General features: G+C 43.6%; 1 protein-coding gene across 1 annotated transcript in view; it reads right to left on the reverse strand.

The window, feature by feature from the left end:
• Positions 1-1509, reverse strand: part of COLGALT2 (collagen beta(1-O)galactosyltransferase 2) — a 61463-nt gene extending 59954 nt beyond the window's left edge. Inside the window, exon 1 of the mRNA XM_063134674.1 lies at positions 1388-1509. The gene's annotated coding sequence lies outside the window, so the exon portion shown is untranslated. The remainder of the gene's footprint in view (positions 1-1387) is intronic.
• Between the last annotated feature and the right edge of the window lie 5235 nt (positions 1510-6744).

A 6744-nucleotide genomic window follows, 5' to 3' on the forward strand; every position in this document is an offset into this window, starting at 1 on the left:
TGTGTAATTCCCAGGTGTAAAAGTTAAACTCAGAACACTGTGCTATAAATCCCACCAAATTCTTTCAAGAAGGACAACAGTTTTTGTCTGGAAACCATACAGTTCCTCCTTCACTGGAACTATTCCTCTTCCCCTCCCCCACTTACCTTTACCACGTGGACCCTGCCCTCCTAACTACATGGCGTACATATCTAGTTACCTCCTGTGTCAGCACTTTGGGAGAATCTGAATACAGTTATATTCACAGGGGGAGGAAGGAAAATGCCATCACTACAGTCTGCCACAGAAACTCAACGGAACATCACCTTGGCTTAACATATCTGTATGGTGAAGCAGTAGACACAAGGACATACAGTCCTTTCCCAGCAGGGATGGAAGATACACACAGCACTCCTTCCAAGAAATCTTACATAGCAGCAGCTGGGAAAGCCTAAAGCAGTTAATAAAAAGCTGGGGCCAGGTATTCGAGAGAGAGCAGAAGAGTGCCACTGTTTCTCTCCCCGCCCTGTATTGTCATTGGTGGTTCAGTCCAGCAATTCCTCTGACCCACAGCTTGCCAAATCTGATTTCAGATTTGAAAAGCCAACACTTGCCTTCCCTTCCCATATGCTTTTTCTGGAAGATCTTGAATATATATGGAGCCATGTCATAACTCAGCATGCTTCCGAACCACAAGGCTTCCCCTCTCCTGTCTTACAAAACAGGGCGGGAGAGAGAAAAAGAGAAGTGGTCGCCTCCTCTCTACAGACACTGCTGGACAGTGCAAGCCCCCCAATGTTTAAATTAGACATTATTATATTACGCTACTCTCCTTGTGAGTCAATCAACCCGAAGTGATGCGGATTGAAGTAAGCCCCATCGAGTTCAACGGAGTTTGCTGCCGAATACGTCAGCCTGCAGCCTTAGATTTCCCATCTGCTTCACCCCGCCTCCTTGGTTAGCCCTCCCTCACCATACACCTTTCCATTCAACCCATCAGATGCTCCCCAATCCTTGCAGCCCACCCCCACAGGGAACTAAGACCCTAACTTTTTCTAACAGCAGCCTGACCTGCAGACATTATTAGCCGGTAATAAGCATGGTCTCTAAACATGGCGTGGGAAGCTTTATCTGCGGATTTCTGCAGGCCGAGCCTCAGTGATTAGCCCAGGAGACGCTTGGGTCAGGTGTTTTTTTTTCCTGATCAGTTGGCAACCTTAATCCGGAACGCGCCCTCCCTTCTTTTTCAGTGTTGGGCCATTGCTCAGCGTCCCCTTCATCCCTCATCGTGGTGCTCATCTTGACCAGCTGTCTGAAAACAAACTTTGCATGTTGGGGGGGCTCCCCACTGCCCCCCATTATCTCCCTTGGAACCCTGCCCTCCCCGCCCCCCCGACTGCTCGCTTACCACACGGCGATCCTGTTCTTGGGGTAGCGCAGCCTCTCCACGCACCCGAGGAAATGGGGCAGGGAGCGGGCGGCGTTCCTGGCGAGGATAGCTAAGAAGACGGTGGGCTTCTGCAAGGCGGATTCTGGCAGAGGAGCCGGGCTGAGCGACTCCGGCGCTTCCTCCGGCGCCGGCGGGGAACTGGGCGTGCAGCTGCTCCTCTGCAGCCATAAGAGGAGGTGGAGGAGAAGGAGCAGAAGCAGCCGGGTTAGGGAGCTGGGGGACGAGGGGTCCAGGGTCGCAGCCATCTTTCGGTGGGTCGCAATTTTAGGGAAGCACAGAGCAGAATTTTCTGGTGGACACGCTGCCCCGGCGGCGGCGGCGGCGGCTACGAGAGAGAGAGGCTGAGCGAACAAACTCCAGGCGTACCTGCAGAACAGGCTGGAAGGAGACCGGGCTCGGAGCTGTTGCTACTGCAGCGCTCACAGAGACGCTTGTGTGTGTGTTTTAATATATTTGCTCAAACAGGAGGAGGAGCAGGCTGTTCCTTCTTAGCAAAAGGCGGGTTGGCGGCGGCAAACCTGCCGCCAATCCTCTTCTTTCAACTCTAGGAGCAATAAAAAGGAAACTATCCATGCGTTCTCCGCCTCCTCCAATCTCCTAAACCTCCCGGGAATAAAAATTTAAAAATAAAAAAGGAAGGGGGGGGGGTAACACACACACACACCAAAAAAAAAAAAAACCCAGGTCAGATCGCAGCGTTCACGTGATGAATGGATAGTAGGTCATATAAGCAGAATTTAGGTGACTGTACACAGGACTGTACCACTCCAGACTGCAGGTGGGTATAATCTTTTTTGTATTTTCCCTTGCCCTGTATATCGTAACCTAGCATATAGGGAGGGAGGGAGGGAGAAAGGTTTGGCATAGTCTTCTCCAGTGGTGTAGGAGCAGATTCTGAAGTGCAGGAGTTCCTTATGACAGTGTGCATGTATATGCTTTCGGATCAGTTATCTGTGAGCCCGTTCCCTTGAACTTGGTGCTGCTTGCTTATCAGACTGCATAAGGTTCAATATGTAAAGCCACATTGACCTTTAACAAAATATATTTAGCCACCCGAAATACAACAATTAGCTTTTAATTAGAAATGCAAATAATCTTGGAAGGAAGTATTTCTGTTTAAATTGCAAGGAAGAAGTAGGCGCTCCACCAAAGAAACCGGGAGATCCAGCCTCTGCTTGATTATTTCCCACAATTTCTGACTTCCTCTATACTGTTCTGTTACAATCAACAGCAAAGCTTGAAAGCCTTGTTATCACTCAATTCACTTGCCAGAGCAAGAAGACTCCATCAATGACCTTGGCCATTTGGGAGATGGCCTTATTTCTCCTGCTGTGCTCCTCCTCCACTACACCACTGGTCTTCTCTCTGATGTGCTACATGCACAGAGCTACTTACATGGGAAGAATATTTTAAAAAATGATGCAGATACACACTGCCCCACTGGATTTGTAGTCCAGAATTCTGCCTCTCCATCTACAACGTCATTCTATAGAATGCCTACAAAGGCGATCGTGGATGCTGACTTCACACACACACACCCCTACATGGAACCACCCCTCTCCCTTCAAATCCCTCATCAAAACCTATTTGAACAAATGTCAGGATGTTGCAATGCCTATGCATGGTTACCTGGGAGTAAAACCATTCAGCTCAATGATACTTACTTCTGGCAAGCATGCACAGGATTGGGCTAGCCAACACAGCTAGCCAGCACATCCACCCTACTCCCTTCTGGGAGGCAAAACCCATCTACTGACCACCCCACTGATCCCCCCACATAAAACAGAAAGCGTCGTCCCACGTACCTGCTTCCCTCGGATTATCCCCGTAGCGCTAAACTATCGCGGTTGCTGTTTTTGCTACCAGGTGACAGTGATCCTTTGCATACCAGGAAGTGAGTTTAAGGGGGGAAATGTAAAAAAAATCATAAAAAATCAACGGATGACCCAATTCAATTCAAATTCAGTATGCTTAAAGCTCTCCCTAATATCTATTACTGTGCCAATTTTGGCGTCTTTAAATCTTTAAAGCTTATGCAGATGGAAGCATTTCTTTAAAATCCTGCTCCTGTGCCCCAGTGGTGGCTCAGAAAATACGCTCAAAATGTAGGGGCTAAGTACAGTGAATCTTTTTGCTTTATTTCACAATTAAGGCAGGATGCATGTGAGTACTTCACAATTAAAGCAGATTATAAGGTGGAAAACTTCTGAGTCCTTTGCATGCAGTTCGCAGTGATTGCACAGTATAACGCTGGTGTGATAAAGCTCTAACAGCCCAATCCTATGCCTGTTTACTCAAACAAAATCCCCACTGAATGCAAAAGTACTTAACACCCAAGTAAGTGCACATTGAATTAAAGGTAGACATTCAGGCCATAGCTAGACTAAGTTTTATCCCTGGATCGTCCAGGGGTCAAACCTGTTCATCTAGGTGACACACAGGGGATCCAGTGCTCAGGCAGGGGCGAACCCTGGATGATCCCAGGATAAACCTTAGGTCTAGCTGGCCTCAGTTTGGATCTACAGAAGGCATAAAGTAAAAATGGGGTTAAGATTTAGCTGTTCATATAGACTCCTCACAATGGGACTTGCTATAGCTGAAAGGGCCTCCAACATTTTCTCAGAGAAAACACAACTCATTATGTACAGATGGTATTTCATTTCCCTGCACTACCAGGAAATGAGTTGCATTTATAAAACCACCTTGCCAACATGAGGTGAAAATTGTGAATAGGTCAAGATGTATCTACATATATGGCAGTCTTGTAAAGTTATAAAATAGTTCTTGTATGAGATATTCAAAGAAACAAGCAAAATAAGGGGAAATTGTTAACCCATTGCCAGCGTTGTGATTACTATCACTCTATGAAAAAGATAAAGGTGCAATCCTATGCATGTTTAGCTAGAAAAAAGTCCTATAACTCCCAAAAAGTTATCTATCTAAACATCCATAGATTGTACCCTATAGCACTTTTAAAATACACTTATTAGTGTTCTTCTGGGTGGCAGCCCAGATGGAGATTCTTGCAAATTGGATAAACATCCACGGACTGACTATCATCTATCTATAGTTTTTTTATGTATATATTTTCCTTTTTATCTTGAATGGGCACTAGTTTGCATAGATAGCCTAACAAGTTTTTCCATAATGTGCATGTTTTCGCCGAGGTTGTAGTCTCTGTATAGTATCATACATAGTTGATATACTTTGCCATGTTTCAGAGAAGTCATCTTTTCATTGAGGATGTCTAGAGATTCTGCTAAGTTTAGTTAATTTCTCCATTAAAGCAATGCTCAATAATACATTTCTCTACTGAAAAAAAAAAGATGTGTGGATTTTTTTTTCTAATTTAGACTGCAATAAGAATAAATCCATTGAATTCTGTGGGGGTAGACATGCCTAGCACTGCAATGTCAGATAGAAAAGTGCAGTTATAGATGGAGCAGAGTGCATTTATTCTATTCCTGATCAATTCATCCACAGTAAAGGACTATACTTACATACAAAAATGAGCTCAGAAAACTGCTCTTGGAATATTAAGATTCTGATTGTTATACAGCCACAAATAGTATTGCCCCAACAATGGGGAATAAATTGAAATACTTGTAGGACAATTTCCCACAAAAGAAGTACATAGGTTTATCAGAATGTTAACATGCCATCTTTCTTCTCACATTATGCTTTCAATTAACATTTCCCCAAAGCCAAAAAAGAGCTTTTTTCAAAGTTGCCAATTTATGGGATTATTTTTAGGAGGGTTTAATAAGATCAGACTTCTAGAACTTTCTTGTAATGCAAAATTGAAATGTTTAAACTCTCAACTTCCATTCTTGTAGAACTAGTTAAGCAGGCTACAATGATAGGGCTTAAACAGATTTTATTTATTTATTTATTTATTACAAGTTCAACCGCAGCTTTTAAAGCTCAGCTAAAAACTTTTCTTTTTCCTAAAGCTTTTAAAACTTGATTTTGTTCTGACTTTATACTGTTAGTTTTACCCTACCCAGTGACTGTTTACCCTACCCTGTGCCTGTTTGCATTCTCTTCCCCTCCTTATTGTTTTATTATGATTTTATTAGAATGTAAGCCTATGCGGCAGGGTCTTGCTATTTACTGTTTTACTCTGTACAGCACCATGTACATTGATGGTGCTATATAAATAAATAATAATAATAATAATACACACTTCCTCCACTTGAGTTCAGAGAGGCTTACTAATTGTTCCTACACAGCCTTACTTCACCCAGTCCATACTCGGAGCAAGATCAACTGACCTATAAACTAGGAAGTCCCTGATTCAAATCTTGTCTGTGCCACGGAATTCAGCAGGTGGTCTCAAGGGAGTTACTGTCTACAACATGGGGAGAAGAACACTGACCTATTTTACAGGGTTGCTATAAGCATTATTGAGATAATATATGAGAAATATTCACTTTAGAAGGCATTCATTCATTATATTTTAATCCACCCAGAACAGACCTTCTGTGGACAGATTACAAACACTGAAAGAATAAAATAAAATACAACAAACAGCCCAGGTAAATTATATCAGCCATCAAATCTAAAAAAATACCTAATCCTTTGATGGGGGCACCCAGAGGAGGGCTTCTGAAAAAGTCCTAAAGCTCAGAGCAGGTACATACAGCTGAAGATATTTCTTTAGTTCTGGTCCCAAGCTATTTAAATGTCAACACAACACTTTGAATTGGGCTCAGAAACAGATTGGAAGCTAGTACAGCTGACAAAACAGTAGCATCAAATAATCAGAACAACCAGTCCCGATTAGAAGCCTTGCAGCTTTATTTTGAAGTTTAACTGGAGTTTCCAAGCTGTCTTCAAGGGTAGCTCCATGTACAACACATTACCGTAAGCAGACTGTGAAATTACCAAAGTGGTTGTCATTGCAAACCTGTACCCACTTCCCTGAGAGAAAGCCCCATTGAACGCAGTGGGATTTACATGCATAGGGTTGTGCTAGAAGAGTGTAATCTGTCTGATTTACGTTTAGTAAAAATCCAAGGCACCAGCTTCTGCTCACAAAGGTACTAGCTCGAACTCTCCCTACTCTGAGAAGGTATTTAATGTTTCAAGTTGTACTCTATGGTTTTAATTTTAGTGAACCACCAGAGAGCTTCAGCTATTGGGTTGTGTAGAAATGAAATATATCATAGAATAGCAGAGTTGGAAGGGGCCTACAACGCCATTGAGTCCAACCCCCTGCTCAATGCAGGAATCCACCCTAAAGCATCCCTGACAGATGGTTGTCCAGCTGCCTCTTGAAGGCCTCTAGTGTGGGAGAGCCCACAACCTCCCTA

The sequence above is a fragment of the Elgaria multicarinata genome, chromosome 1 (genome assembly GCF_023053635.1).
Source record: "Elgaria multicarinata webbii isolate HBS135686 ecotype San Diego chromosome 1, rElgMul1.1.pri, whole genome shotgun sequence".
Lineage (NCBI taxonomy): Eukaryota > Metazoa > Chordata > Lepidosauria > Squamata > Anguidae > Elgaria > Elgaria multicarinata.